Source organism: Acipenser ruthenus, chromosome 2 (genome assembly GCF_902713425.1).
Source record: "Acipenser ruthenus chromosome 2, fAciRut3.2 maternal haplotype, whole genome shotgun sequence".
In the NCBI taxonomy this organism is placed as follows: Eukaryota; Metazoa; Chordata; class Actinopteri; order Acipenseriformes; family Acipenseridae; genus Acipenser; species Acipenser ruthenus.
The window spans coordinates 28,138,539-28,165,960 of NC_081190.1; the positions used below are offsets into that span (position 1 = coordinate 28,138,539).

The 27,422-nt window shown below is 38.9% G+C and overlaps 1 protein-coding gene and 1 long non-coding RNA gene across 3 annotated transcripts in view; one reads left to right on the top strand and one right to left on the bottom strand.

Moving 5' to 3' along the window:
* LOC117419279 (17-beta-hydroxysteroid dehydrogenase type 3-like) overlaps positions 1-27,422 on the top strand; it is a 404,515-nt gene that overhangs the window by 98,364 nt on the left and 278,729 nt on the right. The gene's annotated exons all lie outside the window — the stretch shown is intronic.
* Positions 6,558-9,035, bottom strand: LOC131698821 (uncharacterized). Its single transcript, XR_009307844.1, has 3 exons — positions 8,953-9,035; positions 7,910-8,038; positions 6,558-6,927 (listed from the first exon to the last, which is right to left on the bottom strand). It is a non-coding gene; the product is annotated as an uncharacterized LOC131698821 (long non-coding RNA).

The window sequence follows — 27,422 nt, forward strand, 5'->3', positions numbered from 1 at the left end:
TTAGAATGTTTGTATGCTGTAGCTGCAATATTGAGTCTTTCCATCCACCTCCGGTTGCTTCATTCCGGAGGTCCATGCAATTTATATATATATATATATATATATATATATATATATATATATATATATATATATATATATATATATATATATATAATTGCATGCTCCGGTATCTACAATATGGAGTCTTGCTTGCCCCGGTAGCTGCAATATTCAGTCTTTCCATCCACCTCCGGTTGCTTCAATCCGAGGTCCATGCAATTTATATATATATATCTATATATAGATATAGATATATATATATTTGCATGCCCCGGTAGCTAAATGCTTAGTTACGGCGCTGGGGAAAACCAAAGCCCATGGCCAGTATACAATATTTTTCTGTATGCATTATTTTCTGTTGAGCACTACTGACACCGTTGAAACGGTGAGTCTTATCTCGCCTGAGGATACATTAGTGCAATCAATGCGGTTGAATTTGTTGTGTAATCCCAAGGTAACTGCTCACAGTTAACACATTTTAATACGTTAATTCACGTTTTAAGTAATACAGTGTCCACTTCAGTCATGTTAAAGGAGAAATTCGGAAATAACATACAAAACTATGCGCGAGTAAATACCATCCTAACTCCTAACATCCAAAAAAAAAATAAAATAAAAAAAAATAACAATAATATATATATATATATATATATATATATATATATATATATATATATATATATATATATATATATATTATATATAATTGCATGCCCGGTATCTACGATATGGAGTCTTGCATGCCCCGGTAGCTGCAATATTGAGTCTTTCCATCCACCTCCGGTTGCTTCATTGCGGAGGTCCATTATTATTATTTTTATTTATTTCTTAGCAGACGCCCTTATCCAGGGCGACTTACAATCGTAAGCAAAAACATTTCAAGCGTTACAATACAAGTAATACAATAAGAGCAAGCAATACAATAACTTTTGTTCAGGTAAAGTACAAGTTTGACAAACCACAATTCAATAATACAGCAGGTAATAGTGATAGTTACATCAGGATATGATTAAATAGTGATAGTTACATCAGGATGTGAGTAAATACAAAGTACTACAGGTTAAAAACTTGGCAGATTACAGTATTCTGAAGTACAGGATTAAATGCAGTAAAATAGGGGCTGATAAGAGCAAAATAAAGCACATTTACATGAAGGGTGATAGTGTCCCAGGATACAAACAGAGGAGTTCTACAGGTGCTCTTTGAAGAGGTGAGTCTTAAGGAGGCGCCGGAATGTGGTCAGGGACTGGGCAGTCCTGACATCTGTAGGAAGGTCATTCCACCACTGCGGAGCAAGGGTGGAGAAGGAGCGGGCTTTGGAGGCAGGGGAGCGTAGCGGTGGTAGAGCTAGTCTTCTAGTGCAGGCGGAGCGGAGAGGTCGAGTGGGGGTGTAGGGAGAGATGAGGGTCTGGAGGTAGCTGGGTGCAGACTGGTCAAGGCATCTGTCCATGCAATTTATATATAGGACAGTTTTAGGTCGCCTGCAGATACATTAGTCCAATCAATGCGCCTGAACCTGGTGTGTAATCCCAAGGTAACTGCTCACAGTTAACACGTTTTAATACGTTAATTCACGTTTTAAGTAATACAGTGTCCCCTTCAGACATGTTAAAGGAGAAATTCAGAAATAACATACAAAACTATGCGCGAGTAAATACCATCCTAACTCCTAAAATCCAAAAAAAAAAAAAAAAGAAAAAAAATAACAATAATATATATATATATATATATATATATATATATATATATATATATATATATATATATATATATATATATATATAATTGCATGCCCGGTATCTACGATATGGAGTCTTGCATGCCCCGGTAGCTGCAATATTGAGTCTTTCCATCCACCTCCGGCTGCTTCATTCCGGAGGTCCATGCAATTTATATATATATATATATATATATATATATATATATATATATATATATATATATATATATATATATATATATACACACACACACCAGGTTCAGACGCATTGATTGGACTAACTGTATATATAATTGCATGCCCAGTATCTACGATATGTATTCTTGCATGCCCCGGTAGCTGCAATATTGAGTCTTTCCATCCACCTCCGGTTGCTTCATTCCGGATATCCATGCAATTTATATATATATATATATATATATATATATATATATATATATATATATATATATATTTGCATGCCCCGGTAGCTAAATGCTTAGTTACGGCGCTGGGCAAAACCAAAGCCCATGCCCAGTATACAATATTTTTCTGTATGCATTATTTTCTGTTGAGCACTACTGACACCGTTGAAACGATAAATACCATTCTAACTCCTAACATCAAAAAAAAAAAGAAGCCATGAGTCGGTTAACCAAATAATTTAAAGTGGGTGGGGCTAACCAAACCATTTAAAGTGGGTGGGGTTAACCACATCATTTCATAAACCTTACTTGTTGTGCACTTCCATTTACTATATCGGTATCAGGGATATTATTTAAATAGTTCACACTTGGGTAAGAAAAGAATAGTATTATTATTTGTTTATTTTAGCAGACGCCTTTATCCAAGGCGACTTACAGAGACTAGGGTGTGTGAACTATGCATCAGCTGCAGAGTCACTTACAATTACGTCTCACCCAAAAGACAGAGCACAAGGAGGTTAAGTGACTTGCTCAGGATCACACAATGAGTCAGTGGCTGAGGTGGGATTTGAACCGGGAACCTGGTTACAAGCCCTGTTCTTTAACCACTGGACCACACAGCCTAATACAACATTTATATAAAATATATTAAAATATCATGATATAACAAGATTTGTTTAAATGATTATCCAGATACAGTATAATATACATAAGAAATTGAAATTGACTTTCAGCACACACAAAAAAAAGAAAGTAAAACATCTTTGGTGATCTGGGAGAGGAGAGTGCTGCAAGTTCCTTATTATTTCAGTGTTTCAGCCACACCGAATAAGATTGCATGAATGGCATTAACACATGTCCCTACACTGTCCCTATCCCTTTCTTCCTGTGAAATGAGAAAACGTTTTTCACAGTAATCATTACCCAACATCCTTTGAAGACCTGCAGCAACATATAGGCAAGGTTGATAAGGACTTCAGTTAAAATTCTGGTCTACCTGGATTAGTTTCTTGTGGTTTTACCCTAGAAGATAAATATCTAGAATATGGGAATATTGCCTGCAAGTGAGTAAAATGTTTTTCTTTCTTACGTTAGAAGTTGTTTCACCTTGAATGGAACTACCATATATCTGCAGAAATTAACTTTCAATGGATACTATGTCTCAAGTTAGAAATACGAGTTTCATTAGAGTTAATTTTGTTCAGTTTAAATAATAAGTAATGCAAATAAATACATAGTTTTAAGAATACAATTTTATCTATTTCTACCAACCTTCATTGTTTTGTCTGTTTCAGACCCCTCTACATAGGGGCAGGAATAGCCACAGTCAGTGTGACCACAAGCAGGCAGACAAGCAGCAGTGACCTCATCTTCAGAGCTCAACACTGAACCACAAGCATGTTGCAGGATGTTATATAGCAGTTTAGCTTAGGGCTCCTCTCAATTTCAAAAACCTCACAAAACAGCAAGAGAATGATATAGCAGTTTGGTGTACTGTAAAGCCTATAAAGTGAGATTTGGAGTGAAGATCTTTTACGAATGTTGAAGTATTGATGGATTAAATAATACTTAATATTTATGTAACTTCTGGACTTACAGAGACTAGGGTGAGTGAACTATGCATCAGCTGCACTGAACAACACAAAAAAGTCCATAATGTCAAAGTGAAAAATAAAATCTACAAATTGTTCTAAATTAATTACAAATACAAAACAGAAAATAATTGATTGCATAAGTATTCACCCCCTTGAGTCAATATTTGGTAGAGGCACCTTTGGCAGCAATTACAGCCACGAGTCTATTTGTATAAGTCTCTACCAGCTTTGCACATCTGGACACTGCAATTTTTGCATCTTCACGAGCTTTCCAGGCCCTGACGCAGAGAAGCATCCCCATAGCATGATGCTGCCACCACCATGCTTCACGGTAGGGATGGTGTTCTCAGGATGATGTGCGGTGTTAGGCTTGCGCCAAACATAGCGCTTAGCGTTGTGGCCAAAAAGCTCTATTTTGGTCTCATCACACCATAGAATCTTCTTCCACTTGGTCTCAGAGTCTCCCACATGCCTTCTGGCAAACTCTAGCCGAGATTTGATGCAAATTTTTTTCAACAATGGCTTTCTTTTTGCCACTCTCCCATAAAGGCCAGTTTTGTAAAGCACCCGGGCTATTGTTGCCGTATGCACAGTGTCTCCCAGCTCAGCCGTGGAAGACTGTAACTCCTTTAGAGTTGCCATAGGCCTCTTGGTGGCCTCCCTGGCTAGTGCCCTTCTCGCCCGGATACTCAGTTTTTGAGGACAGCCTTTTCTAGACAGATTCACAGTTGTGCCATATTCTCTCCATTTCTTAATAATGGACTTTACTGTGCTCCGGGGGATATTCAATGCCTTGGAAATGTTCTTATATCCTACCCGATTGGTGCTTTTGAAGAACCTTATTCCGGATTTGCTTTGAATGTTCCTTCATCTTGTAGTTCCTTCATGATGTAGTTTTTGTTAGGAAATGTACTAACCAACTGTGGGACCTCCCAGAGACAGGTGTATTTAACCTGAAATCATGTGAAACACCTTAATTGCACACAGGTGGACTCCATTCAACTAATTATGTGACTTCTAAAGACAATTGGTTGCACCAGAGCTTATTTAGGTGTGTCATAGCAAAGGGAGTGAATACTTATGCAATCAATTATTTTCAGTTTTATATTTGTAATTAATTTAGAACAATTTGTAGATTTTATTTTTCACTTTTCACTTTTTGTGTTGATCAGTAGCAAAAACTCCTAATTAAATCCATTTTGATTCCATTTGTAACACAATAAAATGTGGAAAAGTCCAAAGGGGGTGAATACTTTTGAGTGTCACTGTGTGTGTATATATATATATATATATATATATATATATATATATATATATATATATATATATATATATATAATGATAAGTCAGTCCGTCCTATAACCTCCAGATGTCCACATGACCAAATACAAATTCCCCATAAACTGATCTAAAGAATAAATAAGTTATTAACACATTAACTATTGGCTAATGAGTAATTATAGCTATAGAAATTGAGGCAATCAAGGCTTTTGGTTTTAGAAAAAGAAAAAAAACATGACTGTGCCAGATTACAAAATGTACATCAGTACCCATTTGCAGTCATGCACTGTGACGACAATATATTTTTCATAATCTGCCATTTATCTTTAGAACAATATAGAAAGGCTTTAGTAGACAGACATTTGAAATTACTGAAAAAAGAGATCTTAAAGTTGCAACCCTTAGCATATAGATGAATCATTTCCCTGATGTTAAAAACCAAATTGCAACCAGAGATATATTTTTTTTAAATATTGCTCGAGCAGGAATATGTATTTTAAAGATCCTCAAGGAGGCTAGTAATCCAAGATTCAGGGCCACACTGTAAATGGCACTGCCTATATCTTGAAGAAATACTTAAATAAAAATATTATAATAGAAATCCCAAATCCAAGAAAGAAGATAACCACTCTAATTTTTTTAAGCCTTTAAGAAATTGGATTTAAAGCTTGATTAGTCATTAGCCTTTTCTGTGTGTTAATTCATCATGTCAAAATTGGTAATGTTTAATTATTGTTAATTACACATATTAGGTGTACTCCACTGACATTGTGTGGTTGTAGGACTAATTTACAGGTCAGAAAACCTTTAAAAGATTGCATGAAATTCTCAAGGACTTACTCAAGTGTTAAAGCTTTGTGAACACAACAACAGCTGTCAAAAGCATTCTGTCTTAAAAAGACATAAATCCATTAAAATGAACACCCTCCCACCAACCCACATCCTTCACACACATGCATATACACAAACACACACAAGAAGAATACCAATTTCAAAAGATACCAAAATAAACTCAAGAACAAAGTGTTTTTTATTTTTGTTCTTTATTAAAATGTCTTCATCTAGACAATGTGGGGAAGCTATAAAAAAAGGCCAACAAGATGCTCGGATATATTGTGATAAGTGTTGAATTTAAATCAAGGGAAGTAATGTTAAAACTTTACAATGCATTAGTAAGACCTCATCTAGAATATTGTGTTCAGTTCTGGTCACCTCGTTACAAAAAGGATATTGCTGCTCAAGAAAGAGTGCAAAGAAGAGCGACCAGAATTATCCCGGGTTTAAAAGGCATGTCGTATGCAGACAGGCTAAAAGAATTGAATCTATTCAGTCTCGAACAAAGAAGACTACGCGGTGATCTGATTCAAGCATTCAAAATGCTAAAAGGTATTGACAATGTCGACCCAGGGGACTTTTTCGACAAGGACCAGGAGTCACAAATGGAGATTAGATAAAGGGGCATTCAGAACAGAAAATAGGAGGCACTTTTCTACACAGAGAATTGTGAGGGTCTGGAACCCGCTCCCCAGTAATGTTGTTGAAGCCGACACCCTGGGATCCTTCAAGAAGCTGCTTGATGAGATTCTGGGATCAATAAGCTACTAACAACCAAAAGAGCAAGATGGGCCGAATGGCCTCCTCTCGTTTGTAAACTTTCTTATGTTCTTAAAATGTTTGTTTACTTAGGCATGAGCATGCTGTATATGCTATCCTGACACAGATACATGATTTACTAGCGCAGGATTTAAAAAAAAAAAAAAAAAAGAACAATATTTGGTTATCAGGCCAACATGCATTTGACTGTGATTTTTCTGCACTTTGACTGGCAGGATCACGACGTCACTTGTTGGATCCACCTTCACATTAGGACAGGATCAGCTGTATGCTGGGGAAAGGTGAGAATCCTTTTAATAAAACTTCCCATGTAGTTTGTTTAATGTTTGGTATCACTTATCCTCAAAATGGGCAAAATCTGCTACGATCACAAGATATATGGTGTCTGATTTAGTTGCTTGATAAGGAAGAAATCTAGATGGTGCTATTTTTTCATCAGCGTGTGTCAACATTCTATAGAACCATTGAATAGTAGACCCCTCTATCTGGTAAATAGGGGCATATTAATCAAGCTTGTAAAAACTGAAGCATTTCACTTTTTTTTTTTTTTTTTTATAAATTTAGTCGTTGCCAATTATTTTTTATTATTTTCTCCCCAATTTGGAATGGCCAATTATTTTATTATGCTCAGCTCACCGCTACCACCCCAGGGCTGACTCTGGAGGGCGAAGACAAACACACGCTGTCCTCCGAAGCGTGGGCCAATTGAGCGCCGCCCCCTGGGAGCTCCCATCCTCGGTCGGCAAAGGAATAGCCTGGACTCGAACTCGCGATGTCCAGACTATAGGGCACATCCTGCACTGCACGTGGAGTGCCTTTACTGGATGCACCACTCGGGACCCCCGGCATTTCACTTATTGTTCATTACAATGGATTTTGTATCATCCCGCAACCACGCTGGGTTTCACTGAGGTCATTGTGATAGAGCTGATTGTTTTAATATTTTCAATATTGTTTTTCAAAGTGTGCTAAATCAGTTTTTCCTGTTGCTATGGCCAACGGTTTCATCCTAGGAATCTGAAAAATAGTAATGGCATTTGCAAAGTTGTTTCTATTATCAATAATTGTATTAAGAGTTCCAAAATAATGCAATGTAAACAAAAACTGACAAGTTTAAATATCTTTTAATTGATTTTTAAAAAACAAATTAAAAAAATGGACTAACTGAAGGTGACATGTTTTCTGATTGATTTGGTAATGAAGTGCCACATAACACTGCAGTCTAGGGAATGGCTACAGGAAAGATAACTTACTGTTACAGGAGCCTCCTTTTTAGCTGATATTACAGATAGGCAGCCCAGACAAGGTCTTGGACGTCTCTTTGGGTTGGCTTCGAATTGTCTCTTTTCTCTGATCGGAATGTCTGGAGGGGAGGTGGCCTTCTGGTAAGATAGCAATAAGATTTAAAAAATGACATCTCTGTAAAAATTAAAAAAGGCAGTACCCCACCATCAAGTATAATTTTACACTAAAATATTTTGTCTTATTAACTTTAATTAACACCAACGATATTCATCCACAAATTAGTTCATTGTGTAAACATATCCCAGGGTTTCTACTGCGCATCTCCTTCTACCTTCCTTAGCTCCACACATTCCCACAATCCCCTTCTGCTACTGCACACTCTGAAAAGAGATCCCACTGGATGAGATTGTTTATTACATCTTTAAAGGGAGCGTATAAAACCAATGAACTACTCCATTGCATGTTAAACTTATTTTCGATCAACCAATGAGTTAGAAATAAGTGTGCATGACATGGCCAGTGACTGTGACTTATTCGTGCTGCAAATGATTTGATGTTACACCACCACTCTCTTACTTCAGACAAACACCACAACCCCTAGTCCTTTACACATTTACACATTTTTTATAAACAAAACACAAAACATCCATATAAGATGGATATGTGTAAAAGATCTGAATCATTGATATGTCCAGAGGGTGAAACAATGTGGCAGGAAAATGGTTCATTTTTATGGGACAGCACTGGTAATGGAACCTAAGTTAAAAAAAATAAAAATAAAATCAGGAAGATAAGCTGTGTACCAAACATAGACAATAACTCAAAAGTGAATTAAGTTTCCGATTGTATACCTGGCTATACACAGTTACTACTGATATAAAGACATTTTGGCTCATCTAACCTAGGTCTATGGCATATCCTGAAAACAGATTATTACAAAAATATGATTTCAAACAGCATACAAATGTAAGGGGACAGAGAAAAATAATAATTTGAATCTATCTGTCTCTCTAATGCGGGTTCCTAAACATCACGTTGTAATTCTAATTACCTTTTCTTGTCCCTTGTCAAATCTACCCCATACTGTGCTGGCTTGGCCGCCTCCAGCATCTTCACCATCTCCGTCCAGCAAGGATACAACACCAGGAGAAGCAGGTCTTTTTTTACAAATCTGAAAAAAATACATTTGTATTTTAGATGTAATTTCTTGTCACGGGACATTATGTAAATGCTATTATCCATGGTGCTTACGACAAACATTTACACTTGGGTCTCTTTGAGAAAGACATTACTAAATCTCAACAAAGAATTTGCCATGCTTACAATTTGCCTATGCTTATGTATACATATACATCTCCTGCCACGTAAACTCTAAACGATGAACATGACATATCAACAGTATGTACAGGATAGAATAAGAATTAGCAATGAAATGTTTAATCACAGTCTGATGAGGGATTATCCAGATGTATGTAAAACTGTGTGACATTCACAATCTTGTATATTATCATTAATGTATACTCTATAATGTTGATGCTAAGTTTCCTGTCAATTGGATAAACAGTTTGTAACAAATTGTGTGTGTGTGTGTACAGCCACCTCCACTTCATCCCCTTCGCAATGGATTTCATCCCCAGCTGGGGATAACAGAGCTGGTATAAAATTCCAACTGTAGTCTCCCTTGGAGCACCAGACAGTGGCATGAATAAAGAGATTAGAAATTGCCCGCTTAGAGGGTATAAACTATCTCTTTAAAGTTTAAAATTACCAGCTTTTAGTGGTTGGTGTCCAGTCGTCATTTTTTACAGTTTCTTCGTTTCACTTTTCCTTTTGTTCAGTCATCCTGGTGCAATATATATATATATATATATATATATATATATATAAAATAAAGAGCTAGTTATAACTTTTAAATGAATCTTAACCTCAAAAACACTATCAGGGGGTCCTCGAGTGGCTCACCTGGTAAAAGCGTGGTTGTGTGGTCATACAGCACAGGTTCGCGTCCTGGCTGTGCAAAGTTGTCGGTCTTCGCTGTGAATTCCAAAGGGAGCGTAACATTGGCTCTGGCACTCCCGTGGGTTAGGGAAGCAAAAACAAAAGGGACTGTTTCTCCTCATTGCGCTACAGTGAACCCTGCTGGCCAGGCGCCCTGTGAGCTCAAAAGCGGACACCTGCAGGGCTGGCCTTTGTCCTCCAGAGGTCAGTAGCTCGCTGACATCCGCTCTCGTGTTCCTGGGTGTAAAAGAGGATAATAGTTTGGTTGTGGGATCGGAGGACGCCCACTGAACCTTTGGATCTCCTGAGCTGTGTAAGGAATTGCTGCGATGAGGAGAAAAAATAATTGGACATTCCAAATTGGGGAGAAAATCTGGGGTAAAATAATTGGGCACACTAAATGTATATATACATAACTTCACATCTGTCCCCAGGCAGGACGATTGAGATATCCGGTAAAGAAACAATGCTATAATTAATCCCTGTAATTACGCCATTACAGATGTTTCTTTTGCTCCTAAATTATATTGGGATGGTCAGTAAATCATTTGCTGACAATTGCATCATTCACAGAAGGTGTGCGGCAGGTGTGGGATTAATTGGGCCTATTTATATCCCCATCGCTCACAACTTATTAATTTCATTTTCAGAAATTGTAAAACAGTTTGTGTTAACTCTATAGACACCAGCCCCCTATATACCAACTAAAGTCCATTTATATTAAATATTTAAGTACGAGCATCCCAGGGAGAAAACTAGAATAGCAAATGAGCAAGTGTGCTCAGGTCAGCGCTTTGTGGTAACTGCAGGTATTTGCATCACACTGCTGAATGACCAATAGCCACCCAGTACTGTACATTGCAAATGGGCTGTTTCATCTGAGCTCAACTGTGTTAACCCTGACCTAGTCGAGGTTAGTGAACCCTGTTGTTCTGATTATCAACATAATGTCAATAAATCTTACAACACTGCATCACACACTTAAAGCAGTTTTTGGCAAAAACACCCACCACCACTGTCAAGTGCATAGGAAAAACAACCATAGTTTAACTGCAGTGGAGAAGATTGGATTTAAATAATTGCAAAATACTGCATGTTTGTATATTGAAATAATGAACATGTTAATGATTATTAAAAATACCAATTGTAGTTGTTTTTTTCAGACAAACATAAAACTGTAGGCCACTGTTTAGTGTCTGAAGGGGACACTGTATACTAACCAAAGCCCATGGCCAGTATACAATATTTTTCTGTATGCATTATTTTCTGTTGAGCACTACTGACACCGTTGAAACGGTGAGTCTTAGGTCGCCTGCGGATACATTAGTCCATTCAATGCGTCTGAACCTGGTGTGTAATCCCAAGGTAACTGCTCACAGTTAACACGTTTTAATACGTTAATTCACGTTTTAAGTAATACAGTGTCCCCTTCAGACATGTCTAAGGAGAAATTCGGAAATAACATACAAAACTATGCGCGAGTAAAACTCCAAACATCCAAAAATAAAAATAAAAAAAAATAACATTAATATATATATATATATATATATATATATATATATATATATATATATATATATATATATATATATATATATATATAATTGCATATATCTTGCATGCCCCGGTAGCTGCAATATTGAGTCTTTCCATCCACCTCCGGTTGCTTCATTCCGGAGGTCAAGGGCGTAGGTGTGGTTTGAACATTGGTGGGGACACAATTTTGTAGGGGGGCGGAGTCACGGTCGCTAGTGGGGTTCGGGGGCATGCCCCACCGGGAAGAAATTTTTTAGTAGAAAGCTATTAAATGGTAACTTCTGGTGGCTTGAAATGAATGCTGGACATGAATCGAGGACAGTTTGATTGACATGAAGTTGGCTGGTATACACTTAAAACACTATGATAAAGTGTCCCTCCTGGAAGCTGGTTTGACATCCCTGCTGTAGAATTACTAATAACCTGAATTATAACCTATCCCAGCCTTACTGTAAGCTACCAATACCCCTGGCGCTACAAGCATGAGCACATGCACGCTCACGTGCTCTGCCTGCCACTCCTGTGTCTGTGCTGCTGCTCGTACCTGGGTGCATTGCTTCATTCACCTGATAAAATAATAAATTGATGCATGCCATATAGAGAGAAAATATATGGCTATGCTAACTTTATTTGCTGAGTATTACTATACAGCATTAGCCTACTATTATATCACAATGTGCCTCAAACAATAATATATCTCAAAACTGAGTCTAACACTTTCACTGTTATAATCACTAAGCCATTACAGACCCCACCTGCGACCTGTTGCTCCACCTGCCTCTGTACTGCTTTTACCAGGCTGCACTGCTTCACTCGCCTGATAAAATGATAAATTGATGCATGCTGTTTAGAGAGAAAGTATGACTCTGTTAACTTCATTAGTAAATTATTTTTTCATTTGCTATGAGAATCATTATCAATTGTGTTTATTACTTTAATAACATCTTCCTACTTACACTTTGACTTTTTGTAAAAAAAACTTCCTTATGTCCATCTTTATTTTTTTGGTTGCTATTATGCTTTAGTCACCTAAAGCCAAATTGAAGTGATTAGCTAACGTTAGTTGAATGACGATATCAAAACATGCTCACGCACTCTCTCTCTCTCTCTCTCTCTCTCTCTCTCTCTCTCTCTCTCTCTCTCTCTCTCACACACACACACACACACACACACACACATAATGATTTAGCTGTGAAACAAGCTAGCTAGCCACCAGGACGTTGGGTTAGCAGCTAGCAATGGGTCGCTAACGTAATAGGTAGGTAGGTAGGTAGCTTTATTCTCTCAAACTATGTTGCTGACGAGCTGACAATACCTTCAGCCGCGGCACCTGGCTTTCATTCAGTCAGTGGCTCACACTCATATCAGCCTGACCGGCAAGCGGCAACTTCAGATGAGCGTCTTTCCAGAGTCCAGCCTAAACCAGCGGTTCTCAACCTTTTTTTTACTCACGCCACACTGAAATTTATTTGTATATCTGTCGTTGTCCGCCGTCCCCCCCCCCCCACCATTAATTTGACTTTTTATATATTTTTAATTACTGACTATATAATATAGTGCATTTATTTAGCCGCCTGGATAGTCACACTGTCCATTCAATCAAATACATATGTTCGTGTTCGCTTTTTACACACACGATACAAAAATATCAAGCAAGGAGTAAGTTAGTTACAAAGGGAGGAAGGAGGATTGAAATAATATGACAACGCATTAACCAACAAACACAAACATCGAATTAAACTGATTATATTTATTCTTATTTTTTAAAATAAATGTGAAAATTGTGGCACAATGTACACCGTTTAAGAATGACTAGAATTTTTTTTTTTTATTTTAAACCCGGAGATTTACCTTTCACTCCCGAGTCCTTGTGCACTTTCGCACTTCAATGAAAACAACACACTCTGCTGGTCCCTCGCACTGAGTCCGTGTTACAGTGATGCAGTATGGAAGGGCCAAAGCCAATCAAATTAGCGTTTTTTTTTGTTTTGTTTTTTTTGGAGGAGGGAGGACTAACGAGGGGGAGGGGCGGGGGGCTTGAGAGAGTTAACCCTTTGTGGAGCAGATAAAATGACTTGACAAAAGACGTTTAAGATTTATCAAAATTATTGGTAGGGACAATTCAACGGTCCCTTGACATTGGTAGGGACATGTCCCTACCGTCCCTAGCTAAATCTACGCCGGTGCGTGAAATAGTAGACTTTGTAATGTCTCCTGTTGTGAAAAAGTCGTCACTTTCACATTTGCAGATTTTAATTGGAGAATTTCACTTTGGTGCTTACGTTTTGAAGGAAAGCACCAGTACTTTAAGCGGCTTGCAAGAAATGTGTGGAACTTCCGGAACATCTGCTTTACTTTAGCAAAAAGACATCAACAAAGACAGTGTTGGGATTTTTGTTGTGCAGATGCTTTGCATCAGTCATATGAGCAAGAAGGGTCTTGTGTTGTTCAGCTATCATCTACATCTTTGAAAGACATTATTCTAGAAAAATGCAATATTCAAGCCAGTGAACTTGAAGCTGATGAAACCATACTGAAAGTAAAGAAACTAACTGTGGATCACGTGAAATACGAAGTCAAGGATTACTTCATTGTCGATGTAGTCCATGAGGATTTACCCATTTTTTTCAAAATCTTGCATATCATTCAGTTTAGGTGTACATGGATTTTGTGTGGGAAACTGTATTTTGCTCTGGAATTTAATTCTCACCTTCATGCCTTCAAAATAGAGGCTTTGCATGAGTGGTGTACATTAACACCTGGCAATGAAGTTGACTACCATGCACTAGATGCTTATGAAGACAGTGATGGATGTTTATATATTGCACCTCATCATACTGTGTATAAGGTACTGCTTGCATTTAAAACTGTGATATTAATTACAATGGCAGGTTAACATTGGTGCTTATTTTTCTGATTAATTTTATGTTTTTTTGTTCATTAGGTGAAGAAATAGATGGTGAGACTCTTTTAGGTCTGACAGAACATATGATTGGAAAGATCTTCCGAACTATGAAGGACCAAGTCAAATTTTTAAAGGCTCTCGAGAACCTTAAAAGGTATGTAATGACAAATATATTATACATTATGTTAGTCTATTGTTGTGTTTTAGTATTTACATTTAAATACCACATACTATACAGGAATCACTTTGAAAAGTATAAATTACTACTACCAGTACGCTTTTTGTATTGTAATGTTGTATTGTAAGAAAGATGTATATTATGGGAGTACATTTCTTTATGGAAACACACAGAGAGAGAGAGAGAGAGAGAGAGAGAGAGAGAGAGAGAGAGAGAGAGAGAGAGAGAGAGAGAGAGAGAGAGAGAGAGAGGTATTTTCACTAGTTTAATTCCTGAAAATGAGGACTGGGAATGTATGGTTTTAAACTTCTGTGTAGAAAATTAATATGGCTGTTATATTATAAGGCTCTGTTTAAATATCAAGTCTTTAGATATTTTCAGGTGATTAAAATTATGAAATATTGTTTTTTTTGTTGTTTTTTGTATTTTCATAGAACAAAAGCAAATGAGCATATTGTTTCAGAGAAGGTGCTACCAGTAGAATGCAGAGAAGTGCCACAAACCTCAACAAGTGTTCATGTTTGGACCGCATGTTATACATTGCCTATATTTCCTCCAGTTGTACAGATGGCCCTTGATAGAAAGGACATTGGTTTCAAATCAAAAGACAAATCTGCCCTTCGTGCAGCTCTAATACAGACTCTGTTTGATGACCTCAGCAAATATACGCTGTAAGAACTGAGATTTCGGTGTTTGTTTTAGATACATAGGCAACCAATTTTAGAATAATTACATAACATAAAATAGCATATTCATTTTTAAAATGATTACTATTTTTTTTTTAAATCTATCATAACAGCAATATTTTATTCAAGAGAAAAAGTTTGATTAAATTCATTTTGATAATGCTTTTCAGCATGTTTTTTTTGTAAATTAAAGCAATTGTAAAATGCAACTGTATTTCATGACATTATTTCTCAAATATATATTTTTCTTACAATTCACTTACAATTCATATGCCTATATTATTTTCTAATCTGTATATTTAGGTATCCAGACCACATAATGTACAGTACTGTGCTAAGTACTTTGTGCTGTAAGTACAGATTTCTAAGGGATGACAGCCAAACTGGATATGTGAGTATACATTTGGTAGTTATATTCATAAAAGAAATAGTCGAATAAACATTAATTTGTCAAAATTATGCAGCGTTAAATATATTTTTACTAGTTGATATGTATTTTTTATAGCCAGATAATGGACATAGGTTTAACTTTCTATCATTGTTTCAGGCTACTCTACTTGAAATACTGAGAAATAAATTCAAAAAAGAGAGAAAGACACTTATTTCAGTGGAGACTGTAGAAGACATGAAAAAAAAGTTTGGTGCTGTGGGTCGAGGAAGGAAGCGTGCACCAGAGCAACAGCAACCGCTCATGAAAAAGAGAAGAGAATCTGTAAGCCTAACTCTTGGATCTGCATTGACAGAAATAGATTGAAATAGAATTACATACTTTATATATGTACATACATGCGATTGTGTAGTTTATTAGCTAATTGGCTTTCATGGAGAGTACTTGATCTTTAGCATTTTTCCAGAGTAAAGAAAAGCACAGAGAATACATGCAGTAAATGCCTGATCATAAGTATTGAATTACTTAACGTTATGATACATATTGCAGATGCAAAGTGAGGAGTTCCCAGGAGAAGACGAGCATAGTATTGCCAAACACTTGGACTCCATAAGAAAAGAAATAACGAAATTGAGGCCGAACATTGAAGCCATATGTGACAGCATGAATAGAACTGTACACACTCGGGAAAGAATGATGGAGAAGAAGTCCACTGAAGAAGTCCTTGGTCTGTTTCCATTCCTAAAGCATCCTAAACTGGTAGGTACTAGTTTTTATTCTACTATGGTGATTGATGAGAAATTAATATTTTTAGTTATAAGCATGTATAATCACTTTAATTAGTCCTCCTAGGTGACCTTTCTGCATCAGCAATCCACCTGCTCCAGCTTTTACAAAACTCCACTGCTCCTGGTTTTTCCCATGCAACTTCTTTCTGCTCGCATTCAGTTTAGTTTGATTTTGTTTTATTTATTGATTTTTTTAACTACTACATTATTTGTAAGTATTCAACTCTTTTTTACAGCTGTGCATATCGCCTTGGATAAAGGCATATGATAAATAAATAAATATAATAATAACTTTAGCATCTGTATTTTAGCTGTTGCACGAAGTAGAACTACGTTTTGGAGTAAACTTGGAACGGAACCTAATGAGTGGCCTATCCAGAATGGTAGATGCTATTTTCAGACTTTCTAGTGGGCATCTTCTAACTACTGTGATGTCCTACATTGAAGATGCTTCAGATAAGACACAGGGAAATGGTAATGTATAAGAAATATTTATTGTACATCAAATTGTTTTGACCTATCTCAGAATAGGATCTATAAATAACTATTAAACAGAAAATGATGCAACTTCATTTCATACACTTGGAGCATAATATTTCATGGGGAAGATAGCTGGTATTTAACTCTCACAGGGGCATAAAAACCAATGCGAAAAACCTGCATGAACAGATTTTTAGAAACTTTGTTGATACTGTTCTTAACATTTTTTTGCTCCAATCCACAATAACGTTTGTATCAGTGGTGGTCAGTCCTGGTCCTGGAGAGCTACAGTCGTGTGTGTGTTTTTTTTTAGGTACCTTTAAATCATTTAAACTATTCTTTATCTGTGCAGTTTAGCAAGTAATGAATTCATGAATGTAACTGAGAGCACTGGTGGAATGCAAAGCCAAATATCCTGTACCTCTCAGACCAGGGTTGCTCAACATTCTTCCGTTTGCTTTGTACTTTGTATATGATCTGATACCCTATTTGTAGGACTGAGAATGAATGCTGCATTGTTGCTGTTGCCAGCTTTGTTTCGAGAGAGGGAAAATCTGTTTGTTGTTGACCAAGTAAGTTAATTGAGCTCTACTTTTTAAATGTAGCTTAACTGAATTGATGTTTTCAATGTTAAATACAAAGTCAAATTATCATTTAGAGATATCTCAAAATGAGTTTGAGATATCTCCAAATTAATTCCTGATATCTGTAAACCATTTTGAGATATCTTAAAATATGTTAAGATATCTCTAATTATTTCAAAATATTTTAAGATATATTCAACTGATTTAAGGATATTTTGAAATATTTAAAGATATCTGTTAAATATTTAAAGGTATCTCTTAATTTGGCTTGCCATAAATGTGTACTTAATGAATTATGAGGGAGACTTGTAGGCAATTAACAGGAGTTTAAGACGTTCCTCGCTGTTTTAAGTGAGATCCGACAGTTAAAATGTTTTTAAAGGGAGGAATATTACGAAATCCCTTTAAAGTAGCCGCAGCCCCACCACACGAGCCGCCACTGCTTGTAGGTATGGTGAGATGCTGCTGAAGTACAATTTCACATAATTTATTGTTGAATAAAGTTATTAATTATTATTTTAAAATCTATACAGGTACCACCATCACCTACGCCAACTATCGTTTTCAAGGGAACAACAAGCCCATTGGCAGCAGATGACATCTCTGTTTGTGTTGATGGAATTGAGATACTCAGTGATTATCCAGGAATGGATATCGCCCTTGCTGTTGAATGTATTTTTTCTCTTTATTTTTCCTTGGGCATTGAGTATCCTAAAGCTCTAAAAAATTGTCTGACTTTCATGGAAAGGTACTTCATGAAGCTGAGTATCTCTGACAAAGTACCTTTGCCAGTGTTAAAGATGTACAGTCAAATAACTGCACTTTTACTTGGGGAATAATTATATTGATCTGATGGAATGCCATTTTAACATTTAATCTGAAATTAAATGAATTTATTGTGTCAACTATTTAATTTGATTACAAAAACAGAATATTTGATATAAAAATGTAATTGTACATATAAAAAAAGGATTTATTTTAAATGTAAATGGCTGATTAGAAAATTAATTGTTTATAACAAATGTAAATTGTTTTTAATAGAAGTTTTGATCTCAAAAAACTAATAAACATTCAGTCTTAATTTATAGATATCATAAACTCATAATAAGCTCTGATCTAAATACTGTACTGTAGCTCTTCTAATTTGTGCCACCAAAAAATGAATAAGAAAAAAGAAACCCACGTTCATCAGTTTCAATATACATTTTATCTCAGCTTTTTCAAGGTCTATTACATGTTCTTGAAAATGTATTTTGTGTAAGTTTCAGGAAAATCTGTGGGATGCATAGATTTATTTTCCAGTTTGCTGCGAGACCCTTTTTTTCACTGTGTAAATAATATGGTTTAATTATTAAAAACACACAGGTTGAATAAAACGGTGTAAAACTGTATATAACTAAACCTGAAACTACTCTAATGGTTTAACCTGTAAAAACAATAAATTGTTATATAAATGTTTAATAAATAAATTGTTGGCATCCTGAATTGAGTGATTTATCAAAGCACTTACACTTCTGAGGTTGGGGGATTCTAAAGGATGTGAAGAGCTCTTAACGGTATACATTTGTTTTTTCTCAGATGAACCAAACAACCCTCCATAGAATGTTAATTGTAAGGTTCAATAGTGTAACTCTTATGGTTCTATATTAAACCTCAATAGAAGGTTCTTCAGAGGAACCAATATGGTTCTGTATTATACCATTAATATAAGAACCATGGTGGTTCTTTATTAAACCTCTAATGCAGGGTTCTTCCAAAGAACCATTTTAAAAGGTTCCATATAGCACTTCAAAATGGTTCCAAATCTATACCAGCAGATAGAACCTTTTAGGGTTCTATATTGTACCCTTTTTTCTAAGAGTGTACTGCATAAAAAAACGAGTGTGTTGTCGTGGCAGTTGGTGATCAAAGAAATAAAACAAAATAAAATCAATAAATAATAATGTCATAGACTTAAAGTCATACCTTTGAAGTCAGAATGCATTGCAAGTGTTATTAGGGAATGTTGTGCTGTGTTTTCAAGCGCTTCAATGTGACAGCGGGTGCGTTCACGGAGATCAAGAGCAGCCGGAGATGAAGAGCAGCCGCCGCAGGGGAGGGATACCATGGTAAATAGGTTACCTATTTACCATGGTATCTCTCCCCTGGGTGCGTTGTGTTTTGGTGAGCAGGAAAGCAGCGGGCGGGATGGCGAGCTTGTCCTGCTGCTCCAACACAAGCTACTTTAAGAGCCCGTACGATGCGGTCAATGGGTGAAGTTCGTCAGGAGTACTGCATAAAAAAAAAAACGAGTGTGTTGTCGTGGCAGTTGGTGATCAAAGAAATAAAACAAAATAAAATCAATAAATAATAATGTCATAGACTTAAAGTCATACCTTTGAAGTCATAATGCATTGCAAGTGTTATTAGGGAATGTTGTGCTGTGTTTTCAAGCGCTTCAATGTGACAGCGGGTGCGTTCACGGAGATCAAGAGCAGCCGGAGATGAAGAGCAGCCCGCCGCAGGGGAGGGATACCATGGTAAATAGGTTACCTATTTACCATGGTATCTCTCCCCTGGGTGCGTTGTGTTTTGGTGAGCAGGAAAGCAGCGGGCGGGATGGCGAGCTTGTCCTGCTGCTCCAACACAAGCTACTTTAAGAGCCCGTACGATGCGATTAATGGGTGAAGTTCGTCAGGAGTACTGCATAAAAAAAAAAAACGAGTGTGTTGTCGTGGCAGTTGGTGATCAAAGAAATAAAACAAAATAAAATCAATAAATAATAATGTCATAGACTTAAAGTCATACCTTTGAAGTCATAATGCATTGCAAGTGTTATTAGGGAATGTTGTGCTGTGTTTTCAAGCGCTTCAATGTGACAGCGGGTGCGTTCACGGAGATCAAGAGCAGCCGGAGATGAAGAGCAGCCCGCCGCAGGGGAGGGATACCATGGTAAATAGGTTACCTATTTACCATGGTATCTCTCCCCTGGGTGCGTTGTGTTTTGGTGAGCAGGAAAGCAGCGGGCGGGATGGCGAGCTTGTCCTGCTGCTCCAACACAAGCTACCTTAAGAGCCGGTACGATGCGGTCAATGGGTGAAGTTCGTCAGGAGTACTGCATAAAAAAAAAAAAACGAGTGTGTTGTGGTGGCAGTTGGTGATCAAAGAAATAAAACAAAATAAAATCAATAAATAATAATGTCATAGACTTAAAGTCATACCTTTGAATTCATAATGCATTGCAAGTGTTATTAGGGAATGTTGTGCTGTGTTTTCAAGCGCTTCAATGTGACAGCGGGTGCGTTCACGGAGATCAAGAGCAGCCGGAGATGAAGAGCAGCCGCCACAGGGGAGGGATACCATGGTAAATAGGTTACCTATTTACCATGGTATCTCTCCCCTGGGTGCGTTGTGTTTTGGTGAGCAGGAAAGCAGCGGGCGGGATGGCGAGCTTGTCCTGCTGCTCCAACACAAGCTACTTTAAGAGCCCGTACGATGCGGTCAATGGGTGAAGTTCGTCAGGAGTACTGCATAAAAAAAAAAAAAGTGTGTGTTGTCGTGGCAGTTGGTGAGCAAAGAAATAAAACAAAATAAAATCAATAAATAATAATGTCATAGACTTAAAGTCATACCTTTGAAGTCATAATGCATTGCAAGTGTTATTAGGGAATGTTGTGCTGTGTTTTCAAGCGCTTCAATGTGACAGCGGGTGCGTTCACGGAGATCAAGAGCAGCCGGAGATGAAGAGCAGCCGCCACAGGGGAGGGATACCATGGTAAATAGGTTACCTATTTACCATGGTATCTCTCCCCTGGGTGCGTTGTGTTTTGGTGAGCAGGAAAGCAGCGGGCGGGATGGCGAGCTTGTCCTGCTGCTCCAACACAAGCTACTTTAAGAGCCCGTACGATGCGGTCAATGGGTGAAGTTCGTCAGGAGTACTGCATAAAAAAAAAAAAGTGTGTGTTGTCGTGGCAGTTGGTGAGCAAAGAAATAAAACAAAATAAAATCAATAAATAATAATGTCATAGACTTAAAGTCATACCTTTGAAGTCATAATGCATTGCAAGTGTTATTAGGGAATGTTGTGCTGTGTTTTCAAGCGCTTCAATGTGACAGCGGGTGCGTTCACGGAGATCAAGAGCAGCCGGAGATGAAGAGCAGCCGCCGCAGGGGAGGGATACCATGGTAAATAGGTTACCTATTTACCATGGTATCTCTCCCCTGGGTGCGTTGTGTTTTGGTGAGCAGGAAAGCAGCGGGCGGGATGGCGAGCTTGTCCTGCTGCTCCAACACAAGCTACTTTAAGAGCCCGTACGATGCGGTCAATGGGTGAAGTTCGTCAGGAGTACTGCATAAAAAAAAAAAAAACCAGTGTGTTGTCGTGGCAGTTGGTGAGCAAAGAAATAAAACAAAATAAAATCAATAAATAATAATGTCATAGACTTAAAGTCATACCTTTGAAGTCATAATGCATTGCAAGTGTTATTAGGGAATGTTGTGCTGTGTTTTCAAGCGCTTCAATGTGACAGCGGGTGCGTTCACGGAGATCAAGAGCAGCCGGAGATGAAGAGCAGCCGCCACAGGGGAGGGATACCATGGTAAATAGGTTACCTATTTACCATGGTATCTCTCCCCTGGGTGCGTTGTGTTTTGGTGAGCAGGAAAGCAGCGGGCGGGATGGCGAGCTTGTCCTGCTGCTCCAACACAAGCTACTTTAAGAGCCCGTACGATGCGGTCAATGGGTGAAGTTCGTCAGGAGTACTGCATAAAAAAAAAAAAAGTGTGTGTTGTCGTGGCAGTTGGTGAGCAAAGAAATAAAACAAAATAAAATCAATAAATAATAATGTCATAGACTTAAAGTCATACCTTTGAAGTCATAATGCATTGCAAGTGTTATTAGGGAATGTTGTGCTGTGTTTTCAAGCGCTTCAATGTGACAGCGGGTGCGTTCACGGAGATCAAGAGCAGCCGGAGATGAAGAGCAGCCGCCGCAGGGGAGGGATACCATGGTAAATAGGTTACCTATTTACCATGGTATCTCTCCCCTGGGTGCGTTGTGTTTTGGTGAGCAGGAAAGCAGCGGGCGGGATGGCGAGCTTGTCCTGCTGCTACAACACAAGCTACTTTAAGAGCCCGTACGATGCGGTCAATGGGTGAAGTTCGTCAGGAGTACTGCATAAAAAAAAAAAAAACCAGTGTGTTGTCGTGGCAGTTGGTGAGCAAAGAAATAAAACAAAATAAAATCAATAAATAATAATGTCATAGACTTAAAGTCATACCTTTGAAGTCATAATGCATTGCAAGTGTTATTAGGGAATGTTGTGCTGTGTTTTCAAGCGCTTCAATGTGACAGCGGGTGCGTTCACGGAGATCAAGAGCAGCCGGAGATGAAGAGCAGCCGCCACAGGGGAGGGATACCATGGTAAATAGGTTACCTATTTACCATGGTATCTCTCCCCTGGGTGCGTTGTGTTTTGGTGAGCAGGAAAGCAGCGGGCGGGATGGCGAGCTTGTCCTGCTGCTCCAACACAAGCTATTTTAAGAGCCCGTACGATGCGATCAATGGGTGAAGTTCGTCAGGAGTACTGCATAAAAAAAAAAAACGAGTGTGTTGTCGTGGCAGTTGGTGATCAAAGAAATAAAACAAAATAAAATCAATAAATAATAATGTCATAGACTTAAAGTCATACCTTTGAAGTCATAATGCATTGCAAGTGTTATTAGGGAATGTTGTGCTGTGTTTTCAAGCGCTTCAATGTGACAGCGGGTGCGTTCACGGAGATCAAGAGCAGCCGGAGATGAAGAGCAGCCCGCCGCAGGGGAGGGATACCATGGTAAATAGGTTACCTATTTACCATGGTATCTCTCCCCTGGGTGCGTTGTGTTTTGGTGAGCAGGAAAGCAGCGGGCGGGATGGCGAGCTTGTCCTGCTGCTCCAACACAAGCTACCTTAAGAGCCGGTACGATGCGGTCAATGGGTGAAGTTCGTCAGGAGTACTGCATAAAAAAAAAAAAACGAGTGTGTTGTCGTGGCAGTTGGTGATCAAAGAAATAAAACAAAATAAAATCAATAAATAATAATGTCATAGACTTAAAGTCATACCTTTGAAGTCATAATGCATTGCAAGTGTTATTAGGGAATGTTGTGCTGTGTTTTCAAGCGCTTCAATGTGACAGCGGGTGCGTTCACGGAGATCAAGAGCAGCCGGAGATGAAGAGCAGCCGCCACAGGGGAGGGATACCATGGTAAATAGGTTACCTATTTACCATGGTATCTCTCCCCTGGGTGCGTTGTGTTTTGGTGAGCAGGAAAGCAGCGGGCGGGATGGCGAGCTTGTCCTGCTGCTCCAACACAAGCTACTTTAAGAGCCCGTACGATGCGGTCAATGGGTGAAGTTCGTCAGGAGTACTGCATAAAAAAAAAAAAAGTGTGTGTTGTCGTGGCAGTTGGTGAGCAAAGAAATAAAACAAAATAAAATCAATAAATAATAATGTCATAGACTTAAAGTCATACCTTTGAAGTCATAATGCATTGCAAGTGTTATTAGGGAATGTTGTGCTGTGTTTTCAAGCGCTTCAATGTGACAGCGGGTGCGTTCACGGAGATCAAGAGCAGCCGGAGATGAAGAGCAGCCGCCGCAGGGGAGGGATACCATGGTAAATAGGTTACCTATTTACCATGGTATCTCTCCCCTGGGTGCGTTGTGTTTTGGTGAGCAGGAAAGCAGCGGGCGGGATGGCGAGCTTGTCCTGCTGCTCCAACACAAGCTACTTTAAGAGCCCGTACGATGCGGTCAATGGGTGAAGTTCGTCAGGAGTACTGCATAAAAAAAAAAAAAACGAGTGTGTTGTCGTGGCAGTTGGTGAGCAAAGAAATAAAACAAAATAAAATCAATAAATAATAATGTCATAGACTTAAAGTCATACCTTTGAAGTCATAATGCATTGCAAGTGTTATTAGGGAATGTTGTGCTGTGTTTTCAAGCGCTTCAATGTGACAGCGGGTGCGTTCACGGAGATCAAGAGCAGCCGGAGATGAAGAGCAGCCGCCGCAGGGGAGGGATACCATGGTAAATAGGTTACCTATTTACCATGGTATCTCTCCCCTGGGTGCGTTGTGTTTTGGTGAGCAGGAAAGCAGCGGGCGGGATGGCGAGCTTGTCCTGCTGCTCCAACACAAGCTATTTTAAGAGCCCGTACGATGCGATCAATGGGTGAAGTTCGTCAGGAGTACTGCATAAAAAAAAAAAACGAGTGTGTTGTCGTGGCAGTTGGTGAGCAAAGAAATAAAACAAAATAAAATCAATAAATAATAATGTCATAGACTTAAAGTCATACCTTTGAAGTCATAATGCATTGCAAGTGTTATTAGGGAATGTTGTGCTGTGTTTTCAAGCGCTTCAATGTGACAGCGGGTGCGTTCACGGAGATCAAGAGCAGCTGGAGATGAAGAGCAGCCGCCGCAGGGGAGGGATACCATGGTAAATAGGTTACCTATTTACCATGGTATCTCTCCCCTGGGTGCGTTGTGTTTTGGTGAGCAGGAAAGCAGCGGGCGGGATGGCGAGCTTGTCCTGCTGCTCCAACACAAGCTACTTTAAGAGCCCGTACGATGCGGTCAATGGGTGAAGTTCGTCAGGAGTACTGCATAAAAAAAAAAACGAGTGTGTTGTCGTGGCAGTTGGTGATCAAAGAAATAAAACAAAATAAAATCAATAAATAATAATGTCATAGACTTAAAGTCATACCTTTGAAGTCATAATGCATTGCAAGTGTTATTAGGGAATGTTGTGCTGTGTTTTCAAGCGCTTCAATGTGACAGCGGGTGCGTTCACGGAGATCAAGAGCAGCCGGAGATCAAGAGCAGCCGCCGCAGGGGAGGGATACCATGGTAAATAGGTTACCTATTTACCATGGTATCTCTCCCCTGGGTGCGTTGTGTTTTGGTGAGCAGGAAAGCAGCGGGCGGGATGGCGATCTTGTCCTGCTGCTCCAACACAAGCTACCTTAAGAGCCGGTACGATGCGGTCAATGGGTGAAGTTCGTCAGGAGTACTGCATAAAAAAAAAAAACGACTGTGTTGTGGTGGCAGTTGGTGATCAAAGAAATAAAACAAAATAAAATCAATAAATAATAATGTCATAGACTTAAAGTCATACCTTTGAAGTCATAATGCATTGCAAGTGTTATTAGGGAATGTTGTGCTGTGTTTTCAAGCGCTTCAATGTGACAGCGGGTGCGTTCACGGAGATCAAGAGCAGCCGGAGATGAAGAGCAGCCCGCCGCAGGGGAGGGATACCATGGTAAATAGGTTACCTATTTACCATGGTATCTCTCCCCTGGGTGCGTTGTGTTTTGGTGAGCAGGAAAGCAGCGGGCGGGATGGCGAGCTTGTCCTGCTGCTCCAACACAAGCTACTTTAAGAGCCCGTACGATGCGATTAATGGGTGAAGTTCGTCAGGAGTACTGCATAAAAAAAAAAAACGAGTGTGTTGTCGTGGCAGTTGGTGATCAAAGAAATAAAACAAAATAAAATCAATAAATAATAATGTCATAGACTTAAAGTCATACCTTTGAAGTCATAATGCATTGCAAGTGTTATTAGGGAATGTTGTGCTGTGTTTTCAAGCGCTTCAATGTGACAGCGGGTGCGTTCACGGAGATCAAGAGCAGCCGGAGATGAAGAGCAGCCCGCCGCAGGGGAGGGATACCATGGTAAATAGGTTACCTATTTACCATGGTATCTCTCCCCTGGGTGCGTTGTGTTTTGGTGAGCAGGAAAGCAGCGGGCGGGATGGCGAGCTTGTCCTGCTGCTCCAACACAAGCTACCTTAAGAGCCGGTACGATGCGGTCAATGGGTGAAGTTCGTCAGGAGTACTGCATAAAAAAAAAAAAAGTGTGTGTTGTCGTGGCAGTTGGTGAGCAAAGAAATAAAACAAAATAAAATCAATAAATAATAATGTCATAGACTTAAAGTCATACCTTTGAAGTCATAATGCATTGCAAGTGTTATTAGGGAATGTTGTGCTGTGTTTTCAAGCGCTTCAATGTGACAGCGGGTGCGTTCACGGAGATCAAGAGCAGCCGGAGATGAAGAGCAGCCGCCGCAGGGGAGGGATACCATGGTAAATAGGTTACCTATTTACCATGGTATCTCTCCCCTGGGTGCGTTGTGTTTTGGTGAGCAGGAAAGCAGCGGGCGGGATGGCGAGCTTGTCCTGCTGCTCCAACACAAGCTACTTTAAGAGCCCGTACGATGCGGTCAATGGGTGAAGTTCGTCAGGAGTACTGCATAAAAAAAAAAAAAACCAGTGTGTTGTCGTGGCAGTTGGTGAGCAAAGAAATAAAACAAAATAAAATCAATAAATAATAATGTCATAGACTTAAAGTCATACCTTTGAAGTCATAATGCATTGCAAGTGTTATTAGGGAATGTTGTGCTGTGTTTTCAAGCGCTTCAATGTGACAGCGGGTGCGTTCACGGAGATCAAGAGCAGCCGGAGATGAAGAGCAGCCGCCACAGGGGAGGGATACCATGGTAAATAGGTTACCTATTTACCATGGTATCTCTCCCCTGGGTGCGTTGTGTTTTGGTGAGCAGGAAAGCAGCGGGCGGGATGGCGAGCTTGTCCTGCTGCTCCAACACAAGCTATTTTAAGAGCCCGTACGATGCGATCAATGGGTGAAGTTCGTCAGGAGTACTGCATAAAAAAAAAAAACGAGTGTGTTGTCGTGGCAGTTGGTGAGCAAAGAAATAAAACAAAATAAAATCAATAAATAATAATGTCATAGACTTAAAGTCATACCTTTGAAGTCATAATGCATTGCAAGTGTTATTAGGGAATGTTGTGCTGTGTTTTCAAGCGCTTCAATGTGACAGCGGGTGCGTTCACGGAGATCAAGAGCAGCCGGAGATGAAGAGCAGCCCGCCGCAGGGGAGGGATACCATGGTAAATAGGTTACCTATTTACCATGGTATCTCTCCCCTGGGTGCGTTG